Source organism: Manis javanica, chromosome 2, assembly GCF_040802235.1.
Source record: "Manis javanica isolate MJ-LG chromosome 2, MJ_LKY, whole genome shotgun sequence".
Taxonomy (NCBI): domain Eukaryota; kingdom Metazoa; phylum Chordata; class Mammalia; order Pholidota; family Manidae; genus Manis; species Manis javanica.
In genome coordinates, this window is record NC_133157.1 from 174,932,755 (window position 1) to 174,959,423 (window position 26,669).

Below are 26,669 nucleotides of genomic sequence, written 5' to 3' on the forward strand. Positions count from 1 at the left end.
GTCTGATAGTAATATTGCTACACCAGCTTCTTTTGCTTAGTATTTGCCTAACAAATCATCCTTATTTCTATATTCTCAATATTTCTGAGTGATATTCCTTTATGTATCTATCTCATACATTATATAATTTTACTTTTTATATAATCTAATTTCTTAATAATTTTACTCTTTCTGTCCTTAACTTTTCTTTTATTTAGCATTTTTTGCTTTTATTTTCTCCTTTTCTGCAGTGCATTGGATTGAGTTCTCTGTTTTCCTTTTTAATTCTCCAAACCACCCACTTATTTAGAAATCATGTACTCTATTTCCATTCTTGAAATAGCTAAGTTTAAATTTTTAACATGGATACTTAACAAGATTTAGAGTTAATCAATATCTCTATTCTCTTCCTGAATAATTAAGGACCTTAGAATACTTTAATTTCCCATCCTATGCTACTTCTTTATTACTGCAGCCTAATGATCAAACTAATCTGTGTTTGAAGTAGAAAAGGGAATTTCTAAACTCAATCTGCCATACTGACAGGAAGTCTATGTAGAAATTTTCTCCCATAAACTTTTATATCCCCATAATAAAAAAATAGGTTATTTTATAGGACATTTCTAAAGAGAAGAGATTATTAAGTCAAATTAGGTTTTATAATTAAAATCAAGAGAATATAAGACAAATAACTAAATATCAGGAAAAATATGAAAGTTCAAGTAGTTTGTCATAATTTTAGACAACTGCTTAGGCAACCAAAAAAAAGTAAACAAGTTGAAGATAGAAAATGTTGGAAAAGAGAAGGATGTGCTTCTCCTTCCCAACTGGGGGATTTTTTATCTTACCTTATTTTTATTTTTTGCCAAAGGAACAATGTCAAAGGCTTTGCTTTCACCTGTGATCATCACTACATCTTTTTATCATTATTTTCTTATAAGAAGTAAAATGTTTGTGCATGTTTTGTGGATATCAAGGCCTGAAGCTGTGGAACATCAAAATATTGGGCTTCAAAATTAAAGACAGAACTAAGGACTGCACTTCATCTCACTTCTGCTGTTACTTCCATCTAACATTTCAGGCACAGTGAGGTGATTGATGATGACAGTGAGAGGTGCCAAGAGTTCTGCCTACTCCCAAATCTCCCTGTTCAGCCTCGAAGTCTCTAAAAAACAAAAACAAAAACAAAAACAGAAAACGCGTGCACACACACACACGCATACACACACACACACACGCATCAGAACAGTCACCCTTCAAGTTTTAGTAATTTTGTTTAAAAAAAATATGTAGAAGGCCAACCCATACATTCAGTTAATACACTGAATATAACTCACAAATCATGTAAATGTTTTCCACTTATTTCCATTTGGGTTGAATCAATGAATTGCTTTTGTTTTCTAAAGTTCCTTATTAAAAACAACTGACCATCTGGAATCCACTATAATAGTCAAAATCAAAAATCAATATACACTGACAGGTACATTTATTAAAAACAAGAACGTAAAAGAAAGTGTGTTTCTGGTAGTCTATATACTGAGGCTATATAAATGGCATTACCCTTCTTGAATCTAACATTCAAAATGAACTTCTAGATGTCTCGAAGATGATAAAAACGATGTGGATATTGAGACTCATTTCTGTGCAAGTACTTCACATAACTTCATTTATATTCGCATTCTTATGAGACAGGCAACTATTAGTAGGTCATTTCACAGGTGAAGAAACAGACTATAAGAAAATAAATAACTTGTACAAGTTCATACATTAAAATATGGTAGTCCTAGGATTTGGCCTGCTTGATTTCAAAGCTATGCATTAAAGTATTAAACTAAATTGCCTCTGTAGTCTGAGGGGTCACACAGCATCTATATCTTCCTTTGCTCTACTCCAAAAAGGCTCCCAAGAGCTATACCGTTCCTCTGCATTCTATATAGCAAATCTGTATAGTGCAGCAAGACTTACGGTGTTATTATTCTCACATACACTGAAACGGGTACAACTGAAGACCTACTTTAATTATTGCCAGCACTCTCTCAGGGATATTGTTCAATGTTAAATGCAATGTTCAAATCAAAATTGTTGCTAGGTGTGAAATAGCCAATTTGTAACAAGTATAATCATGAACAGCTGGTGGCTGTTCTTGGATCTTCTCCAGCATAGTGCCCTATGAGAGTGGCAATTCTTTGTCCCTTGCTTACTTTAGGTAGCAGTCAATGAGGATTTGGATGGTGACAGAGTGTTTAGTGTTTTCTTGGCATTTAATAAGTAGAAAAATTTCAGCACATTTTTGACAATATCAATTCTATCATCTTTTAATGGACTTTTAATGAGGACTGAGATAGCCCTCACTTACTGTTGAAACCATATTTGATAGGAATCTCCAGCACTCTCAGTTTGAAGAAAAAATATTTCTTTTTCTTCACATTATGTAAAGACATATTTAATGAAAGATGACTTTGTCATTTTTACAGTCTTTTGCCACTTTCCCAAGTGTGTTTGCAGAAATCAATCATAAACAATATTAAAAAGTAAAGCTCTTAATATTTTTAATGGAGTGGACAAAAACATTATCCAGAGAAGAGCTGATTCACCATAATGACCTGAAATTAGGATCCACTGGGTTCAGTACCTCTCTTCCCACCACTCTACTTACCTTGACTTGTATTACATTTTAAGCCCAGTGATTACATAGCATATTTCTGAATAGAATTGTCCATGTATAAGAGTAGTTGGATTTCTTGAACTTTTATAAACCTTATTTCACAGATGTTCAAAGCAAATTCTATCTCTCAACTTTCCTCTAGAAAATACATTTAAAAATTCAAAATAAAGGTAATGCCTCATTTGTAATCTTATATTAGCACTTGATGGCACTGTATTATCTTTTCTCTTACGGATAAAAGACAGAATTTTTTTTCCCTCTTAGCATTTACCAACAACAACAACAAAAGATGTCAAGTGGCAATGGAATGTTATAACTCTCATATAGCATTTTATTCTCAATCTATTTTTTAGATTGGTAAGAAAAAGAGAAAGGCTTATTTTTAAGAGGTAGAACTATCACATAAAATGTTTCAGTGAATAATGCCCTATAGTTCTATGACTGCCATAAAATTGCTGGAATGCTTGTTAAAAATTAGAGAGGAGCAGAAAGTGTTTGCTAAGGGGAGGAGATAACTGTTCAATTAAATAGACACTTTCATAGAAACAGAAACTTAAATTAGTCAGCTTGTCTCTTCTAATAAACTTCTTCCAATTTTAACGACAAGGATTTGTGTGGTCAGGCTTCCTTCCTGCCTTTAGAGAAATCAGAATACCATCTGAGATTATGCTGTAATAAATAGTGAAGAAAATAAGAGAAAAAGAAACATCTAACTTATAGCACATAGTCTTCTTCATGATGCATGCATAGCTCTCTACACACATAGCATACCTTCAACTGCCCCACAACTAAATATGGGCCTAAAACTCACCTAACAAATACATGCATATCTCTCTGGTCTTTAATAAATCAGGATAAAAAATATTTAAAAAGTAAATAAGATGTTAAATGTTAGAGATAATTTACAAATATAAAAAATAAAAAAATAAAATACCTGACACACTGGTGGCTATAAAAATTCACATATTTGGGAAATAGAGTTCAATGGCTAGGGAATAACAGTGACTCATGATGCTGTGTACCTAGACTGTACAAAGGTACAATGAACTTGAAATGATGCAAATTAATCAGCCTACAACCCTGTGATGTCTGTTCCCTTACAAGCATTTGTGAGAATTCAGAAAAATATATTGATGTGCATTTAGTTCAACAATGATGCAATCCAGATGACAAAATCCTCTTTACTAAAGAGTGAAATTATCTTCCCAACAGATTTTCAGATTATCTTATCTGCTTCTGCAGTCTGAGCTATCTAGTCTCAAAAGTACTATAGGTATATTCTGATTGAGAGAAATGTTTCCAGCCTTTAAGGTAAAATATGATGGAATAGTTCATGGAAAAAACATTTTTTTAGGACATTCCTTCACTTAACAAATAATAAATTGCATGTTTTCAAGAAATAGCTGTCAAAGGTGATGTGTTTGGGAATCTTTGGAAGCTATTGACTAGAAAAATAACATTCTGAACCTTTAAGAATGTGTCTGATTCTACAGAGTATGAAATGAACTGTCTATTTTGCCATTATCCATTAATTTGATCATGAGGCCATATTGTGATACCCCACAGATCAAACCTGGAACTCATATCTTTATTCTTGGCTGTGACTCAGACATTAGACTGGAGAACATCCTGACAAGGTATCTGGGTGATGTGAAACTGTATCTTTATATGACAGACATAGAATTAAACCTGTTCTTTTAAATCAGTCTTTTTAAATTTAACTTTATATTTAGAAAAAGTAAGAACGTCATCTGGTATATGTTCAATTACAGAAGAGAGAGAAGTAGTCAAAACTCTACTTTGACAGAGGAAAAGGGTGAATAGTGTTCGGAGTCAAAGTTATGTTCTAATCATGGCTCTGTCACTTCCTAAGCATGTGATATTAAACAAGTCCTCTTACTTCATTGAAGTTTTCTTATTAGAGAAAAAGCAATAATAACATACCTTACAGGGCTGTTGGGAGGGTTACATAGATTATATAAAGTGCATGGTACTTCTTGGATGCTTTTACAGACTAGAAAGAAATTCCAATTGTCTTCTCTTTATATATATAAAGTTATACTAAGGCTAGATCTAAAGTCCAACCAGATATAAAGGGGAAAGTTCAGTATCAGGACTGTTCCTCTAAGGTCTGCTTGGTGATAAAATATTTATTTGACTTTGTTCTTTTCATTGAACTTATTTTATTTTATTATTTTTTTCTTTTATCTTCTTTTTCTTTTTATCATTGAACCTATTTTGACTGACTTCAGGATATAAACCAGTTCCTGAGAGCTGGATCAGCAGATGCCTTGGTTCCACTTTGCTCTTTTATAGGCTCACCCCATATATGAAGGTAAATAGAGCCAAACCTAGATGTATATTGAATGCTAAGAGTTTCTATTAACTTTAGTATTCGTTCAATGAGTTGTCACAAACGAGGGTCACTCAGCAGGTGCCAAGAAGAGAATTAGCTCATCTTTTCCAAACTACAGTACTGTATTTTAGAGCCTCACTGTAACCACTTGGCCAATGCTAAAAATCCCAACCATGCTAGGAAATCAGAACAGGCTAGTTGAAAGGGTAGTTATTATATTTTCATTCTGAGAATAATACCCATTTGAAATTAAGCTCTAGTCTAAAAATTAAACTCTAAAATGCAACATAAAACATCACTATAATAGGCATATTTTGTGAGGCTGGAAGAATTTTTTTAACATATGCTTTAAAAGATTGATTATGGCCACATCAGTTTAAATTAGATTGGGCAATAGAAAATCTAGCTTTGTCTTACAGAGGAGGCAGTCAGGAATAAGAAATACATTTCAGTTAAATGTCATATTTAAAGAATATAATTAATGTATCTGAAAATTAATAGACATCTTCTTGGGTTTCAGAAGGATTGCACATAAAAATTTTTGTAAGATTTAACCACGTTGCCAACTAAGATATCAGATTTCAAGATAAACATATTAAAATAAAATGGTTCTTTCAAAACAGTGAGAATAAAAAACAATTTGTATACAATCAAGACAGGTAATGATGCAAAAAATTGCTCCATAAATCCATCAGCCCTCTATACTTATTTCATTAAAAGATAATATACTGGGATATCATTTCAACAGCATTACCAAAGCTTCCCAGATTTGATTTCAATCCAAAATTTTTAGCAGAACTCAGCACTTTAGAAACAAAGCAACAAAGGAAAAAGGAAAATCCACTGCAGATGTAAATTTCCATGATATTTAATGCATGCTACATATTAGTCATCATGGCAACAAGCCTACAAAAAATATTAAAGAAACCTGAAAGCAAGCTGAATTTTTCTGTTCAATCCTCCCATAACCCGGATTAGAAAGGCTTTAATATTTGTAAGTAATATATTAATTGTGTGTGCACTTTTAATGTTAGATAATCATTATGTATTAACATTCTTCCTTTCACAAGTTCTTGTAAATATGGCAGTAAATTGAAGAAATTATGTATTAATTAATCATCAAATGCTTCACAATACATCCAAAAAACCACTGGGCTATTGAGTGAAATAGTTATATACCTTTCTGTTGTTATTTCTAATCAAATATCAGTGTTCATTGACAAAATATATATACTTTGCTGTGTTACTTTTCCAAAGAGTCACATACACATATCACATAACATACAGAATGACATACAAACTTAGAGAGCTTGTGAATATATGTGGAAAAAATATAGTCTAAAGAGCAGAATATGAGTATAATGTAAACAACACTCTGGAATTAGACAAGACAATATTTAAAATCCTAGATCTACCACTTACTAGAAATAGATAAGTTTAATCTTTCTTTTCCTTGAATTTTCACCTAGAAAATAAGAGTCTTAACATTGGAATGGAATATCACTTTGCCATTATTTTCAGATGTGATTATCTCCTTACAAATTTCAAGATAATTAATGGAGATATTAAAAATAAGGAGAGTTTTTAAAAGCAACAACAAAAATAATTTTTCAGTATAGCAGAATGACCTTTTAGAAAAACTTAATGACAAAAAAAATACCATTCCTAAAATTTCAAACATCTGGGAATAAATTTATTAGAACTGTTATATAGGTGAAAAATATCACCATAAACTACTGAAAATATGAATATGAATGGATATTGAAAAAATGGAAGGCCCATACTCCTTGATGAAAAAAAGTTCCTCTTTCCCAAATTAAGGTTACAAATTCAAGAATCCTAATAAAAACTCTACCAGGGTATTTTTGCATATTGATAAGATGACTGTAATGTTCATGTGGGAAAAAAATGCAGAAGGAAATTGATGAAGGCCACCTTAATGTTCCCCTCACCTTAATGTTTCTGCCTGACTATTGACCTTTGACCTCTGTTCTCCTAGAGCATTTACTTTATAGAACTTGTGACTGTAAATTCTTACTCTTCCATTTTGAGACATAAATAATCTTCCCCCAGCCTCTTACCAATTTCACATCCCAGGAATGTCTTTCTCATAAAGCAGGAGCCATCCTGTTGATAAGTAATTGTCAAGGAAAATAGGACACCTTTATCACGGTCTCTGTGGAAAGTTGGGAACCTAACTTCCATACACACCAAGTTGCAAATGCAGATGGCCTAATCACCTTGACCAAGTCTCCAGTGCCCTCCAGTCCTTTTCTACTAACTCACCCCAGGTCTTAAAAAGCCTTGCATCTTTTATTTTAGTAAATTGAGTTCAATCTTTCTCAGACTCTTTTGCAATGGATGAGCCAATTTTCTAAGGAGGTCAAAACTTAGATTCCCCTGGAGTGCTTTCTAAACCACAGAATGCTGAACCCTACCTTCAGTTTCTGATCTGGTAGGTCTAGGAGTTGCCAAGAATTAACCTTTCTAACTTGTTCCTAGATGCCACTGATGCTGCCATTTTGAGGACCGCAGTCATCTATGGCATTTTCACACCATCACTGGGTTTATAGAGTGGATCCTGTTGTGTGTTTGATGAAATGTACTTTATAAATTATTGTAGTGAGAAGGAACAATGGGCTCTTTTCTGTTATTGGTACATAGCCAGACAGACTAGCAAATTAAGGATTGCATTTCAAAAAAAATCTCTGATATTGGATTATTTTATATTGTGTTCTGTATTGGTTTCCTAGGGATGCCATAACAAATTACCATAAACTGTGTGGCTTAAAACCACAGAAAATTTTTATTTCACAATTCTGGAATCCAGAAGTCCAAAATTAAGGTGTTGGCAGAGTTCCTTCTGGAGGCTCTGAGGGTGAATCTGTCCATGCCTATCTCCTAACTTCTGGTGGTTGATGGCAATTCTTGGTGTTTCCTGGCTTATAGATGCTCACTCCTGTCTCTAATGGCCTCTGCCACCACATAGACTTCTTCCTATGTGTCTTTGTATCTCTGTTTTTCCTGTAAGGACACCAGAGATTAGACTTAGAGTCCACCATAATCTAGTATGATCTCATTTTAACTAATTAAGTCTGCAAAGGCCTTGTTTTCAAATCTAAGGTTCTAGGTGGACATGAATTTGAGGGGACACTGTTCAACCCAATACATGCTCTAACCCAGAGCATTTTAACTGCTTTGTCATCACTGGTTACAGTGACAAAGTGTGGCTTACAGTTCTTTCTTAGCTCTCAGGATGGCTAGGAGGGGCACAGGGTATGCAGAGTCCATGGCATATGGCACAGTATAAGGTCTCACTCCAAGTACCCCATGTGCCACACAAACACTGTCATTTTCTATGCATGCCATGATATGAAAAAGATTGGAAAGTCCTATAACCAACTGAACTAAGTAAATACAAATGAAGTAATAATTTCATATTCCTCTTTCACCACAGTCGTCATATTATGCCAAGTTCTCCTAGGAAGTAAGAAATCCTTTAGAGAAGGAAATTAGTCCTCTTGTACTCGCTTTGTGGGGAAAATTAAATAGCCCTACTCTAAAATTGTTCCACTGGAGTTTTATAATCCTCAAAAACTTTGACTCTCTTAAGTTATATTTCAAGATGGGCAATCTTTTAGGAAACATCTATTTAATGGCTGCTATGTGTCAGCCAAGGATGTAAAGACACTAAATATGACAGCCTCTGTCCTTGAAAAGTTTAGAATTCAGTGGGGAACACTTCAAAAGGGGTCATTACAAAACAGTCTATTGAATACAGATATAGAGATATACAAAAAGAGCACCTCCTTGTAAAATGTGTCCACACACATCTTATTTATTTCCCCTTATACCCTATGAGGTAAGCAAAGGAATTACTAATCCCACCTTAAAGTTGAGGAAATTAATTCTCAGAGAGGTTAGGTAATATATCCATGGTCATACACCTGGTAGCAACTAAAGCAGGAATACAGGTTTTTAGCTCCCTTCCATTGTATATTCTGTAACACCACCTGCCTGCCTCCCACATGGTACTGAGGAAGTAACAGCAGGGTGCCTTTCTTCTTTGTATGGACAGAAGGCAGAGGAAGATAAACTCATCATTCAGAGAATCTTATGCACTGTTTCCAAGGCCAAGCTTAAAAGCCATAAATTTATGACAGACATAAATAAATAAATAGCCAAGTTTCTAAGAACAATAACTTGTCCACTTAGCAAGAATATAGCACTTTCTTTTGGATGACTTGAATGTCATCTGAAGAAACTCTGTCTCATGACTGAGTACTTTCTGTGGTTTTTTATTTGTCAGGTTCAAAAATGAACATCACCACCTCAGGAGCCAGCAAAGCAGCCTCCCGGGCCTGGGGAGCAACAGAACCCAAACCCAAGCTCCCAGTCCCAGTTCCTCTGGGAACCTACAGGTAAACAGTGACACTGTAAGTCTCATTGTTCCTCAAAATTGACTGCAGTTGTGCCAACTTCCCAACTTTTTAAATCCATTCTAGCACACTTGCTGACCCTACCATTCATACTGAGAAAACAAAACAAAATAAAATTCCTTTTAAACACATGCCCTATGCAAGCAGATGCTCCCTCCCTGCAAGTCTGATTGAAGAATACATCTCCAAGTAACTGCACTCAGTTGCCAATGAGCAAATGAAGATTTCCAGTAGAGCTATAATTTTTAGACATACAAAGGACTTTTATGTATGCATGTATATGTGTGTGTGTGTCTAAGTTTGTATCTGCCTTCCTAAACTAAAACCAGACATGGGAGATAATGAAACTATAAAACATAAAGAAGATGTTTTCCTTGCTGTTGATATTTTTCATTATCTAATGACAATAACACATCACTATATTCTTATATTTTTAAAAACTTAAACTAAAAACAGATATATTCAGAAATAAATCCAGAGGTCCCTTGCATATCATATCTACAACTACAAGTTCTCTCCCTCTCCACTGTTCATGACATTGTATTCAGCCCCTTGTTCTATTCCTAATCTACACATTTGCATACATATGTGAGTACTTGTGTGTATCTTTGGATTTTTTCATAAATAAATAACTTTTATAAATTGCTGTGCAAATTGTGGTTATTTTATTTTGAATGTTTTGAAAATTTTACTTTGTCAGGACATATAAAGCAACCTCATTCTTTTGTAGGACTACTTGTTATTCCAAAGTATAAATGACTCATAATGTGTTTACTTACTGTGGGAAAAATGGAAGTTTTTGACAAGAATTCCCACCTGGCCTTGATAGTGCCCATTGTGTGTGTGTGTGTGTGTATATATATATATATATAATAGTCTGTTTGCACATCAATGGGATGTTTACCAGCTGCAGAGCTGCTAGCCAGTCATGGAAGTTCTGGCCCTGTGAGGAAGGTGAAGAGGCTGTCTTCTCCAAAGTTCCTGTATGTAACTTGACAGGCACTGGACAGTCACCAGGGACCCATCCACAGAGTTCCTCCCTGGGGAAAGGGCAGGTACGGGGTGGAGCATGGCACAGCTGGAGAGAAAGAGCTTGGAAACCCAGTGAGAGGGGAAGAAGGCGTCCGGATAGAGAGAGCTGAGCAGCCAGGATTCGGAGTGGGAAGAAACTGAGCCGTGCGAATAAACCTTTAAGCCCTTTCATATCCAACCCCTCTCCCTTGTTTTCCTTCAGTCTCATCAAATTCATATACAGAACTTGCCCTAGTTGGGTAACCCCCTTCCTCCTGGAGCTACACTTACTTTCTGTGTTTACTTTGTAGTGCCACTGCAGTTTTTCCACAAAAAAACTTGCCATCTCTGGTGGACTTCATTGCAGCTGTCTCACAATTGGTTTTTAAATATATTAAACACCAGTGCTTGACATTAGAAAAGCATCCTAGTTAAACAGGATGGAAGTTCTATTTATTATTTTCATTTTAGTATAGAACCACACATTTATAAAGGCTGTGACGCCTGAAAAATAAAGCAAATACAAATTCATGTGTTTAATACAATTGATTCTTAAATTTCAATTAGTTGCACATATTGAGAAAAACCAGTATAATTATCTGTTCTCCTTGAAATAGCATTCATAAATGCCATTGATTGAAAGAGTTTCATTGCTAAAAAGATTACAGTGTCATTTTAAGCATTATAAAAAATGAATTTTCCTTATTGTTTAAATTTTCACATTTTATAAAGTTCTTAAACACTTTCTCATAACCCAAAACAGCCTTATTTTGGATTTCTTTGAGAAATTATTTCAGGACCATATTTGCTTTTAGGCATCTGCCCTCAGAGAGAGATGGTTCTCCGCCCTACAAGTTGTCATCATTTGAATTTAATTTATATTAAAATAACTTAATCACTTGAAGTTAAAACTCAACAAATAGGGATAAATTAATGATTAACAAGCAAACTCTATATTACTTTGTTTACAGTCCACAATTTACTCTCAACTTGCATCCAAACTAAAGAAAGGTAGTACAATTCTGCATTGAAGAAATTATCAGTATTTATAATCAGAGTCGCACATTGAAGGTGAGAAAGAGGGTTGATTGACCATGAACTTCTTACTTTCTAAAACCACACCTAAGGGTGAAAAAATCAGCCCACAAGATCAGATGAACTTATTGTTTTATTAGGCAATCACTGACAGGAATAAAGGCACCCAGGGTTATGACTCCACAGGGAGTAAAAACATTTTGAGATAGGCTTTGTCTCACTACTCCAACTCTAATTTTGCTAAGTATTATACTAAAATAATAAATCTGTACTTAAACTTTTGTTGTGTTATATTATGTGAATCATAATGCTGTTATGTTTCCAAGAAAGGCACAACCAGGACTAGAAAAGTGAATATATATTAATTTTTTTCCTTTTCCCTCCTGTCTCTCACTTTCCCTCCCTCCTTTCCTTCCTTGCATCTCTCCATCCCTCTTGTCATTCTTTCTTTTCTTCATTTCTGCTTCACAGGATTTCTCAATCTCAACACTATGACATTTGGGGCCAGATCAGGCTGTCCTGGGGGAGGCTGTCCTGTGCATCATAGGAAGTTTGACAGCATCTCTGGCCTCTACCCACTAGGTGCCATTCATTTTGACAAGAAATATATCCCCAGATATTGTCAAATAAACCTGGCAAATCACCTCCAGTTGGAAACCACTGCTGTGGCATTTGTAAATTATGACATTTACCACAGCAAATTCTTAATCCAAACTACCCTATCCACAACCCTTCCCGACCATGAACTGATGTTACCTCCTACCATGCCAGGTAGGGCCTCTCAGCCACTATTCTTAACATCCTGCTCAGTCCCAGGAATGGGAATATAACAGAACCATTAACTTTATCACGAACTCCTGTTCTAAGCACTTTAACACATTTTAAAATAATCTCTTTATGATTTAGTTTCCTCATCTGTAAAGAGGAGATAATAATAGCAACTATCTAAGGATCTGTGAGAGCTAAGTGAATTGACGTATCTAAAGCATTTAGTTGGATCTGGCACTTAGTAAATGCTGCCTTATGTGTTAATGATCCTTGCCTTTATTGTTATTGTTATCATCTTCTCATTCAATCCTCACAACTGTCCTAGCAAAAAAGCAGGAAGTCAAACACAGATCTAATACTGGAGCCCAAGCTCATAAACATTAATGTTCCTTTGAAAGGAAGGGCATTACAAATGATACATTAAGAGCTACATCTGTAATTTTAAATCTTCTGAGATTCAGATTTTAAGAAATAAAATGAAACAGGAGAAAGTAATTTTATATTTTATTCTAACCCAATATATAAAAATATAATTTCAACATGTAAATATCATGTTGTAAAACCCCTAGACCACATGTTGATATTACAAAAATATCTTCTTTTTTTTTTCTTTTTTTTTGAACTAAGTCCTCAAAATGTGGTGCTTATAGCTCATCTCAATCTGAACTAGCCACATTTCAAATGCTCAGTAAGCATATGTGGCTGGGCTATTATATTAGACAGTACAGGGCTAGACTAAGGACAGTTTAAGGATACAATATATGCGAAAAGCCCTCCTCCCCATAATGTACCTGTCATGTGGTCCAAAGTCTTGCTTTACTCCTCAGATCAGATCTTCTTTAATGAAGAGCCTATAACTTGCTAGTCGTTCTATAACACACACAAGTGGAAGTACTCCATATTTACTGAACAGAAGCATGAATGAAAATGTGAACAAATGCATGAATGAGTTAAATAAAATGAAAAACAAATAGCAGGCTACATATTTTTTTTAACCTTAGAAAAGCAGACAAGTTTGAAAATCCAAAACGTCTATAGTAAGATGCATTTGGCTATCAAGAGAAAAATGTCAGAATTATAACAGATTTACAATTCAAGTCTCCTGCTGTCAATCTGAAAAAAGCAAGTATATTTTCACATTAAAAGTGAGATGGGACCATGGATATAGTCAGAGTAGGGTAAGGGCCTCTAGAAAAAGCAAGGCAGGATATTTACAGTCAGAGCAATGTAACTACATGCAAGGAAACTCCCCCTACCAAAACTCTGTGTTAAATATTAAGCTCTAGAGTCACTCTTCTGTGAGATCAGTTAATATTCCCCAAACAAAGAAGAGTAGCACATGTTTTTATTATGCTAATCATTTTTAGTCATGTGTAAGATTCACTTTAGCATCAGATCTTTCCTCCTTCAGATCTGATGAAGTGATTTGCAAACAGGGCAACTAATTTAGCATGCAGACCCAGCTGTAAACAACACAGTAAAAGGCAAGAAGGATTCCACCAAAGATAAGATTGCATTTTAATACCCAGGAAGTTTAAGAAGTAAGATTCTTAATTTACTCTGTTTAGCAAACAGAAAATAGCTCAGCCCACCTTGGAGACTGGGCAGGTGGCCTTGTTTGATATGCTCCCTGACCAAGATACAGGTATCCCAGGGAGAAATCAAAGCAGGAAATTCCTTATGTTAAGTTAATTCTAAATATTCTGGGACCACTTAACAAGTCCACACCCCTAAGCCTTTTTTCATGTTCCCAAAAATCCTCAACTACCTGTAAAACCCCTAGACAATGAACCACCAGGGAATCTCTTGTCCCCTCCTGGTGTGAGCCAGGAGTTCTATTCTCTCACTGTTATCTCTAAATAGGAGCCTCTCCCTAGCTCTCCTACCTTGGGTATTTGCTGAGTTGATTCTCTGACTCTGGAAACAAGAACCCCGGCACCAAAAGTACACATTAATTTTTTCATGTATTCACATCCTGATGGTAGAATTACATGATTGTATAGGACTCTTTTTAAATTCTATTGAGAATAGAATTTAAGTAAACTCTTTTTAGAAAATTTTATAGAAATATCACAAAAGAATGGACAATTGATATGAATGCTAAATTCTGGATTGTGGGTAACATATCAGAAGTTTGAACCTCGGGTAACATTCCATTAAAATGTGACCACATGTTCCTCAAGGGAGGAACAACCTAAGACAGGCACAGTCGCAGGGGGGCCATCAGGTGAGAAATTGGGGATCAACAGAGGTGAGGCTCAGAACCTCACCCCCCCTGTTTTGAGAGAAATCTTATGCATCCGTGGATGTTTTGCTGCCCTTTCTAGCTTGGATTAATACTTAGTCCATAGGCACACACCTGATCATCTACATTTGCCCTTTTACAGCACTGAACTATGTTTTCTACCTTTATCTTGCATCTACCTACCACTTCAGCATTTTATTAGAAAATAAAAATAATAATAATAATAAAGGGAGAAATGTGGGATCCACATATAAATCAAGTATAAAAATCAAACGAATATTCATATTTGACCTGATTGTTTATAGTTCATAATGCGTGATCAAAACCGAAAGTTTCTGTGATGACTGCCCTTGTACTGTTCACCATGTAAGAATTTATTCACTATATAAGAATTCGTTCACCATGTAAGAACTTGTTCGTTATGCTTCAGAAGATTGGAGACTGATGAGAATTAGGCTTGACATGGATTAATGATTGTGCATTGAGCATTGACCCCCCTATACAGAATTTTATTGTTGTTAATAACCATTTGATCAATAAATATGAGAGATGCCCTCTCAAAAAAAAAAATGTGACCACATAGTCTCAGTTGTTTGAGCTATTTTGAGCACTTCTCCTTAAACAGTGGCTTTTCTTAAAATGTGGAGCCTAAAACATCATAATATTCCAGACAATCTTACAAGTGCAGATATAGTGAAATTATTAACTCTGTTAATTGACTTTGCAGTTATAAATCTATTTCTTATACCTAATTTTAGAAGCTCTGTTAACTCACTTTTATAGGCCATTTTCATATAAGGTCCATTAATCAATTGCCCAGCTCTGCATATACATATGTACACAGATTCACATACATAAAACTAAAGTTTAGCACTGTGTCTCTTATTAGCACATGACCTCTTATTAGTCCTTATCTTTTTAAATTTAGCCCATATTTCCAGATTTTTAGATCAAAATTCATTTTGATTTTGAAGTGTGCTATATTAGCTAACTTTCCTACCTTTGTGACAACCATACATCTGATCAGCACATCCATATCTTCATCCAAAAGCTTATAGAAATATATTAAACAAGGCAAAATTTAGGAGGAAGTTTTGTGGAGTGCCACTAGGTGCAATAGTTCTCAAATTTCAAATCAAAAAAATTATCCTTAGAAGAGTCTTTAAAATGCAGATATTTGGGCCTCTTTCAGTAATTCTAATTCACTGGGTCAGGAGTAGGAATATAAATTTTTAAAAAGCACCTGTGGAAATAAATTAAGAGCATCAAATGAGAAGCAAAGGCTATTTATTCAGAGCTTGCTATAACAAGGGAGTCAGTTCCAGTTCTTCTTGCATTTGGCAGAAACAGGCAGAGGAGCAAGAGGCTTTATAGCAGGGGAGAAGGGAAGACTTCATGGGTTATAGACTAAAAAGTTTGTATCCACCCCAAAATTCATATGTTGAAATCTCAACCCCCAACATCATGGTATCAGGAGGTGGGGTTTTTGAGAGGTGATGAAACTCTTGTGAAAGAGACCCCAGACAACCTCTTCCAGGGAGCAGGCTTTCACCAGACACTGAATCTGCCAGTGTTGATCCCAGCCTTCAGAACTGTGAGAAATAAATGTTCCTGGCTTTAGCTACCAAGCCTAAGATATCAGCTATCACTTGACTGGAGGCTATTGTCATGCGGAAGCTGCAGGCAGGCTAAGTAGAAGTAGGGTATCCTATGTGACTGGTTAGAGGTACATGTTTGGCTTTTGCACATTGATCCTCAATTGGAAGCAGAAGCAAAAATTAGGGATGCTGTCTATTATTAATCAAGTCCTAGCCATTTGGGACAAATTATTACAGGGGTTATTGTTTAGTTTCCTGGGATGTTTGATACTGATGTATGACATCCTGGACTAGTTACTCTGGGTAGTAGAGTGGCTTACGAGGCTGGTTGCTATATGTTATGGATCAGAGTTATATTTTCATATACAGACTAACCACTGTCCATTTGTATATTATCTTTCATGCTCCAGGAAATTCTGATACAGGAGGTTCTGAAATATACCATGCTAAATGTGGTATCCTTATCCTCCTGGTTGACTCTGAATGAACCAGGTTCTCTGTCAGTGTACATTTCCCCATATAGCCTCAGTCCATAAAAATTTTAAGATATAATGACTAATTGAGAGGTGATGACTAATTGAAATGACTAATTGAAAAATAATCACTTATTTGTGTAACCTTTCACAATTTAATGTTTTCACATTCCTTTTCACATTTAATCTGCATTTAGGAGCATCATCATTCTATGTTCTCCAGCTAGTGGATTCTATTTACCTGTGACTATTTGCCATAGGTTAGATAGGCATCATCAGAAAGATGACTCATACATTGGGGAATAATTTATCCTGATATTTGCCATAGGTTAGACAGGCATCATCAGAAAGATAATTCATATATTGGGGAGTAATTTATCCTGATCTGATCACAGAAAAAAAATAGATATAATTTAGTAAAGTCTTTGGCCACTACATACCTATTCAAATGGCAAATAACTAAAAACAACAACAACACAAGCCTGACAATACTAAGGGCTAGAGAGTATGTGTATTGCTAGTAGCAATGGAAAATTACACAGCTACTTCTGTTGGTTTCCACTTTGGAAAATAGAAGTTTTTTTATAAAGGATTCACCTACCATATGACCCAGTAACACCACTACTAAGTACTTACCCTAGAAAAATGAAAACTTATATTCTTATAAAATTACATATGTAAACACTTGTAATAGCTTTATTCATAAATGCCCCAAACCAAAACAGCTCAGATGTCCTTTAAAATGGCTGAATGGATAAATAAACTGTGGTACATCCATGCACTGGAATACTACTTGGCATTAAAAAGGAATAAACTATTGATTCAAGAAACATAGGTAATTTTAAATGCATTTTGCTAAGTGAAAGGCTACATAGTGAATATTTCCATTTATATGACATTCTGGGAAAATTAATACTATAAAGATGGAAAACATCAGGAGTCATCAGGGGTTTGGGGAATGGAAAGGAGAAGTAAACTACAAAGGGGCCGCATAAGGGAGTATGATGGTATAAGGAAGTATGAGGATGATGGAACTGCTCTTTAAGGAATTGTCATGGTGGATATATGACTCCATACATTTGTCAGTCTTCCTGGAACTGTATTCTACACAGAATATGTAGATTTAAACAAAAATAACCAAGATATAGAGGGAATCCAAGATAGAATGCAAACCATGACAAATGAATTTAATTGTGTTTATAAGTAAATAATATAAGAAGACAGGAAGGAATGAAGAAGACAGAAGTTAACCTAACTTTGTAAAACAGTGATTTGACTGGATGCTGTAAAACTAAAGACAAAAAGAGCTGTACGAAAACACAGTACTCTAATTGGTAAATTTGTTTCTCATGGGTATGTATGGTTTATCAAACCTGCAACTACTTCATATATACTAGGGTCAAACAAATATACAAATAAATGGTAAATAATGAAAAAAAATACTTGGAGGCCCTTCTCTTAAAAAAACAGAGGCAAGATTTGCCAAGTAGCTAATAAATAAATTTTGTCCAAGAAATGACAGAACAATGTCTGTAGCATGAAATTTGGGTCCTAGAGAATAATATGTTAATACAGGGAACTGAGCATGACACAGACAATATATTGTATATTTCTTTGTTTTTTTTTTAAGAGCTTATTTATAGCAAGACTGGCCAATGATAAGATAAAAAATGTAATATACTTTTACAGTATTTCAAAATAGTGGCAGTAAGTAAAATCATCAATCAAAAAATTATATAGCTTTAAACCACCATATAAAAAGATCCTATTACTATCTGTTATTAAAATCAGCATACTGGTCACAACAGAAGATAGTAAGGTATGTAAGTGCCAGATGATCAGTGGTGATAGCTCTCCTTGAGATTGCTCATTGTGAAAAGAAAATAACGAACTTCTAACTTATGACCGGAATAAGTTTGCTCTGTTCTTTCCAATGATATTGGAGTAGATAAAATGAAGACAGCTGTATATGAGTCAGTAGCAGCCTTGCATAGATGAGGAATATCCCTCCCTTCATTTAACTTCATGTTTCAGAGGTGCAATCTGCTTTGCAGAGTTGCCTTACCACTTTTCACATTGGTGATTTTCACTCTCAGGCATACTGACTACTTCCACTGAATTTTGTAAGCCATGTATCTTATGGCTGAGTCACTCTGGCTCTAATTCAATTATACAATTAATGAGTGTTTTGTAATTTCATGCAAATATTGACGTGTAAAACCCAATGGTTTTCATCAGAAATGCAAAAAGGTAAGTAAACCACAGCACCTTCCTTGAAGTCAGAATTTTGAGTATCAGTCTTGCTACTTTCTTGCTGAGGACAAAGGATTTGTACTCTGGTCCTATTTCTTTGACTACCAAATGCTGATAATAATCCCTTCCCTGCTCATTCCACAGGTCAACAGGAAGACTAAATGAGGTTGTAGAACCATTAATGCTTTATAATCTCATCACTTAAAACTCTGTAAATAAAAGTGGCGATGATGACTATTAACTATTAACAAGAAAATTCTTGACATGAATGAAAATCAAAAAAAAACTTTTTATATTGATAGAAACATCACATAATGACCAATTTGCTACACTGAGTCTGAAAATCATCGATAAGTATTAAAATGTTTTCTAATCATAAAATATTCAACGAGAAAGAGAAATGCAACTAAATTATAGTATAGTAACTCAATTAAAGTACCAAAAATTATAATTAAGAGAGAAAATGGAAGTCATGATACTGCCCTTTCCTAACTTTACTTAACTAAGCAAAAAATAAAGCATACATACTCATTCACAGAAAGACACTGGGAATTATTCTCCAAGGTATATCTCTGGGATGTTGGAAAGCTATTAAAGATGATATAAAAAAAGAATGAGTTATTCACAGTAGAATTCTGTCATGAGGGTAAGAATGACCTCTTCTCAATCACACTATATGAGCAATTATACATTCTTACCTAAAGCTAGATCTGCTTTTATCAAGTCAATGAAAGCAAATAAAACAAGAATTATTTTGTTACTCCTAGAGACCATATGAAATAAAGAGAAAACACTAGAAAGAGGATTCTTTCTGCTCTGTTATTAGCTACTTTGGACCTCAAATTTCTTGAGAAATAACACTGCCCAACCCAGTCCAAAGGATGTGGGTATGCAAAGAGGCAGAGAGGTATCTTTATAGTCAAATGAATAAATGTGGAAGTGCTTAAGTGGTTTCTCAAGAGTGAAATTATAGTTTTACATTCTGGAACTATTATCTCACACATTAAACCTAGTGATTGAAATAAAAATCTGCTCATAATCTTAAGATCAAGTCTTTAAGATTGTCATTTCTTGGAAGTGGTCAAGAATTTAACTTACATTGTTTCTTAAAAAGATCAGTTCCTTTCTCTGGAGGAATACTGTTCCTCAATAGAGAGGCATTATTTTCCAAGGGATATATCTCTGGTTTTCATCTCAGCACAACTGTGAGGTAGTTGAAGTAGTTTAGGAACTTTTTCTTTACTGCCAGCACCCTCTTCAGAATTTGGTGTCATTTCCACTGTTCTAGGGCACTGTGGCAACTGCCTGTCCACTGCTCTACAGGCCACCTGCCAAAACAGGACAGAGAGACTTAATAAATCATGATAACTCTCAATCTCAGTTTCCTCACCTAAAAAAATGAGATTACATTAGATTATGTCTTTGGTCTCTTTCTACCCCAAAATTCCATGCTCATGTTTAGAGCCAACAAGAAAGAAACATGCTTACTTGGCTGAAGGTAGGAAATGCTTTTGCAGCCCCTATAGAATATAGAGCCTCACTGGGCAGGGAGGCTTCAGAGTCTCCCAGGGATGGCCCCAGATCTTATGCGGCCTGAAAAGGTCACACCACTGGGGTGGGAGATACTTTAAGGAAAAGAATACAATATTTTGAATATTAAATTAAGTACAGAGGAAATGTTTATTTAGAATGAGAAAAGACATCACAACAAAATTACAAATTTTAAACTGTTGACAAATACAACATCATAAAATCAAAAAGCTTGATGTTTTTATTGATTAACTGCTGACACACCTCATTATAGTATTCTTCTACTTTTTGGTTGCATGCTTTTCTTTTTTAATTCAATTATCATTGATATACAATCTTACATTGGTATCAAGTATACAACACAGTGGTTCAACAGTTACCAATATTATTAAATCCACACCCCTACTAGTGCAGTTACTATCTATCAACATAGAAAGATGTTACAGAATCATTGACTATATTCTCCATGCTGTACTACCATCCCATGACCAACTTATGATGGAGCATTTTTGTGCCCATTTATACTCCTCACCCTCCCCATTCACCCACCCAACCCCTCCCCCTTGGCAACCGCCAGTCACTTTTCAGTGTCTCACAGTCTATTGCTCTTTTGTTGATTTTGTTTTGTTTTGTTTTTTGATTCCATAATAAGTGAAATCATAGGTATTTTTCTTTCTCTACCTGCCTAATCCCACTTAGCACAATATCCTCTAGGTCCACCCAAGTTGTTGCAAATAGCAGAATTTTTTTTCTTATGGCTGAAAAGCATTCCATTGTGTATATTACAACATCCTCTTTATCTATTCATTTTTTTATGGGCACTTAGATTACTTCCAAAACTTGGCTATTGTAAATAATGCAGTGATAAATATAGGGGTGCATATGTCTTTTGGAACCAGGGATTTTGTTTTCTTTGAGTAAATTCCTAGAAGCAGAATTACTGGAGATGGTATGGTATTTCTATTTTTAGTTTTTTGAGGAAACTCCATATGCTTTTCATAGTGGCTACACCAATTTATGTTCCCATCAATAGTGTAGGAGGGTTCCCTTTTCTCCACATCCTCACCAACACTTATTTCTTTTCTTTTGAATGGTAGCTCTTCTAACTGGTGTGAGGTGATATTTCATTGTGGTTTTGAATTGTATTTCCCTGATAATTAGCAATGTAGAGCATCTTTTCCTGTGCTTGTTGACCATCTGTATTTCTTATTTGGAGAAATATCTGTTCAGGTCCTTTGCCCAATTTTAAATTGGGCTATTTGGTTTTTTAGTGTTGAGGTGTACAAGTTCTTTATGTATTTTGAGTGTTAACCCCTTATCAGATAAGTCACTTATGAATATATTCTCCCATACTGTATGTAGTCTTTTTGTTCTGTTGATGATGCCCTTTGCTGCCCATATTTTTAGTTTGATGTAGTCCCATTTGTTCATTTTTCATTTTGTTTACCTTGCCTGGGGAATGTGTCCAGAAAAAAATTGCTCATGCTTAAATTCAAGAGATTTTTGCCTGTTTTCTAATATGAGTTTTATGGTTTCATGTCTTAAATTTAGGTCTTTGACCCATCTTATATTTACTTTTGTCTATGGGATTAGACAGCAATCCAGTTTCATTCTCTTGCATGTATCTGTCCAGTTTTACCAATACCAGTTATCAAAGAGGCTGTCTTTTCCCCATTGTATATTCATGGCCCCTTTATCATATATTACCTGACCATAATTCACAGCTGCGTGCTTTTTCCTTCTTCATGTGATAATGCTATTAAAAATTTACATGAAGAGAATAGAATGATAATTCAATCTTTTCTTTAAAATGGTTAATCAAAACTTATTTTTTATTATTGGTGCTTAGGATACATAAAACTTTTGTCTTCACATACATGCATACTGTGTAGAATTGCTACCAGTGTGTACCCTGAAAACACAAGAATTCTGAAGACTTCTACTGTATATCTTATTACTGTAACTACTACATTACTGTAAACATTTCTTTTGTGGTAAGGCACTGATAAGAACCAAATCCTCCACTTACAGCTTTGTCCACTTAATGAAATGAATAAGTTTCAGGAAGCTATTCTTGTAATAGCATAGCTGTAAATAACTTCACTATACATGAAAGTGGCTTTAAATCACATAAGTATATCCCATTGAGTTCAAATTATATGTATCCCAATTCAACTTTCCATTAATGAATTTCAATAATGCCTATGGTCACTCCAGTGCTACCTGGAGAAGGAGTGCTTTGTAGGGAAAGTAGAATTGGAAACATAGAGAGGACTTAACAAATCATATCCAGAATGTCTTAATTATGTAATTTTATGAAAAAAAAAAGGTCACACTCCTCTCAGGGCTTTGGAAGATACCAGACAAAAACTCTGAAGGTTACACTTCATTAGCTTCATGGCGCATCTTCCTCCATCTCTCCAGTTGGCCCCAGTCCGCCCATGTCACCAGCAGCCTGATGAGGAGAGAGACCTAGACCAACATCTGAAAGGTGACACATGAGAGTTGATGCTGAAAGGTCATAGTGAAGAGCACATTCTAGATTGTCTGGAACAGATCCTGAATGTAGTATGAATGTGGTTACTACCTCCTTCTTGTGTCAAGGAGAGTACAAAAATGAAGAGCTGCTTTCCTAGATAGAAGAAGAGGAAATGAAGGAGAGTACACTAAAACTGGGTTCTGCCAAAGGGGCCAGCACCCAATTTCGAAGTGGAGTGAAAGTGTTGGGAGCCATGATTGATTAACAATGTCTGTAAGGGCACAGAATTTTGAGATGGTTTCACATGATACAAATATTCACCTCCCCTGGTTTGATATGGCAATCCAAACCCTAGAACATAGGCAAAGTGAGTTAGAAATAGGGTATAGAAATTCAAACCACATTCTAAATAAAAATAGTGGTCAAGAGGCCCACACATACATACATAAAAGTTTAGGTATATAAGAACAAGTAGAGAACATAGCTCAGATGGAAAACATGTTTTCCCAAGTCAAATATATGCTGGGAAAATATAGAAAGGAACATAATCAAAGAAAGGAGGGACTTTCCTCCTTCACTTATCTTCTGATTTTCAGCGACTTAATGGTACAGGCAGGTAAGAGTAGTCAATTATGTTCTGCTCCTTAGGTCTAAGGAGGGTTTACCAAACTCTTCCAGTTCATAACCACAGCACCGCTGGAAGAATCTGGCAAATACCCTGGTTCTAATAGATAAAAACGACAAAACACAATCTCTGCCCTTGTGGAGTATGTATCTTTGTGGAAACCTTATTAGGTCACAGACCCTGACATGGAGATTCGCTGGTAATCCCATGGGGGTGCTCTCAGGAGCAGCAGTGGTAACAAAACAAAGGCAGCAGAGTTGGGCACAGAGAAATTGAACTGCAACGCAGTGGCAGCAGAGCCCTCAGCCAATTACACAGAGTACTCTGGAGCAGGGACAGTCTCCAGAGTTGTCTTTAGGTGAGGAGATGAGGTCTTTGTCCCTCCACAATGGACCAGTCATTGAATGGAAGTTGTCCCTGGGGAGCTTGCATCACCTTGGGAAGAAGCTCCCTTCAGACAAAGGGCAGTCCCCAGAGAGGGACTCAGTTGTGAGTCCTCTGCAGCCAGCACTCTCCATGGCCAGCATGAATATCGTCATCCTGAGGAGGCAATCTGGGCAGCACATTAAGTGCCCACTACAGACAAAGCATGAAAAAATAAAATAAAATCTAAAACAGTAGTTCATCTAGGATGTGTTAGCCCCAGCTGATGGTCAATTGCAAAACGAGTGGCATAGACAGCAGTAAGGGCACATCTTTCTGATCATCTCCCCTGTTTGAAACCCTTCCCTGAACTGAGATTACATGTGTCTTGGAACTTCTTATTAAAATGTAAATGGGTCCCTTGAAGATTGTGAGGCATGGATCTAAAGATACCAATGATCACTCTGAGACTAGAATGAAGATAGGTATGTTTAGATGGGCCATGCTGCAGTGTGAGTATTCTCACTGGAAAATCACAGTGGAGAACTGGGGCTCACCAAGGGGTCTCGTGCAGCTACCCTGGAAGGTGGCAGACCTAAGGGAGGGAGAGAGCATTGAAGTAAAATTTGCTATTCCTTTCTGTTTCACTAGGCCAGCCCGGCTGCTCATGTCCTGTTTTGAATATTCTATTTCTGTTTAACTACATTCTGTGATTCTGTCCCCCGATAGCAGCTGCTCCACACTTGGCAAACTCTGTGGGCAATTCAAGGATTTGTTTACCTTTGCTCCAAAGCTATGTGACACTTGTTCTTACATTCTGACAGAGGCAACAGAAGGAGAATAAATACATAACATAGAGAACCAAATACCGTTACCTCAAAAATAGACTGGCTTGATATGTGTTTTCCCTTAACTGCAATTAAATATTTTTTATAATAGTGAATGCCAAATAAGTGCAATGGTCCAAAAGAAAATAGAGGAAACAAATGCTAACAAGCCGCCATGTGGCAATCCCAGTAGTATTTAGATATAATCATTAACTTTGATTCTTGAGAATTTACAGAGATAATAGTGTTATTCTCTAACATTATTCAGGACCCTTGCAAACGAAGTCTGTGTCAAGTGATTCAAGATTAGCACTAGAAAACTGTGGATAAGGATTAGACAGTTAGCAGAGTGGAATTGAGGAGTAACCTCTGGTTTTCAAAATGCAGTCTTATCTTTTAAAGAAAACTGTGGCTAGAAGAGGGTAGAATTCTTTCAGTCAATAATGCATGGTTTTATAAAGATCATTTTTCCTTGGAGACCATGATTTGAACTACATTAACTGTGGTTAATTCTATTATAACACAATACATTCTATTTTATGTATGTTAAGTGAATTCTTGAACCAGTTCTCAATTCCAGATATAGAAAACCACTTATCAGAGTACTAAAACTTCTTTTTTTCTCTTCTTCCTATGATTGTAACTTTTTATTTTCAAAGACCAAACTACATCTGATAAAGTCCTAAATTCAAATATACCTGTGAGTGCTGGTCAAAATAATCCTAAAAAGATTTGTTTGACTTTATTTACATAAAATAAGGATTACTTTACATACTGTTTGCTTTTTTTTTATTGCTAATAAAAAAAAATCTGTCATGCAGTGCCTTAATTATTTATTTCAATTTACTTTAAGTATTCTGTTAATGATTTCCTTCCCAGAAAACCACACAGATATTTTTAAATGGTTGTCGTTTTATACACTGGACCCAGAATTAGGTGATTTTGTGCATCCTGTGGGATCTTGATTAAACTCCGGGTCATTTCATGTTTCACTTCAGGTGACTATTTTTTACCTTTTTCTCAGAGTAGATGAGAAAGTAGGACTTTAAGAGAATAGATACATAACAGTTACCCTGAGATTAAATAAGCACTTCTTAGAATATAATATAAAATTCCTCTGTCATTTATAACTTTCCCTTTGTGGTGTGTGAATTATTTTATATGTGTGAAGAACATCTCCACACCAAAGTCAGGCCTTAAAGCTCTTCCCACCTTCTCTTAAGTGTGGAAATTAATCATTTGGGACTATAATTTAAAAAAGAGTCTCAAGAAAAGAAATCTAGCACAGAGTTTCCTATAGAAATGTTAGGTAACACTTACTGAAGCATTTTATATCCTGGTAAGACTTTATGCAATGCAGTCTGTGTGTGAAATGGTTAGTGAAATGCTTTTAATATTTTTAAAATTATGTAATTCCTCATCTAAATAGCAAAGTTGGAACTGACACTATAAAACAGGCCACAGGCAACTAATGTATGATATGTGTTACTTGAAGTCATTACATTAATATTAATAATACCCATAGGGAATTAATCTATTAATTTTACATAAGACCTAAAAAGTCATATTATTGAAATAATTCAATCACAGAAAACACAAAAGATGGAGGAATCTAGATGAATATAAATAGAATTTAAATATGTATGTTTCAGTTCAGTTCAACCATACTGATAAATGCTCTAGATGTGACTTAGCTTTATTCTAGCTATACAAAATAATTCAACCAACTTTCTTCTCTGCAAACAACCAACTCTCTTCTTTGCAATATTATTTTCTGTTCATCTGAGCTGAAGAAACTCCTTCTCCATCTTTAATCCATCTTTTCAGCCATAATTTAGCCCAGCCTAGAGTGAATATCATTCCTATGGAACCAAGAGGTTTGCTAAATACAAGAAGACAACTTTCTTCTCCTTACTCTCATACAGTCTGGAGAATTTTTAATTACAGAGAGTTTCTAGCCTTACCAAACACAAACTAACCACACCCTCTTGTAGGGATTTTAACTCAGGTACAGTTATATTCT

The 26,669-nt window shown here is 35.3% G+C and overlaps 1 pseudogene; it reads right to left on the reverse strand.

Annotated features, from left to right (window-relative positions):
• Positions 1-26,669, reverse strand: part of LOC140847953 (prefoldin subunit 4 pseudogene) — a 76,292-nt pseudogene that overhangs the window by 20,970 nt on the left and 28,653 nt on the right.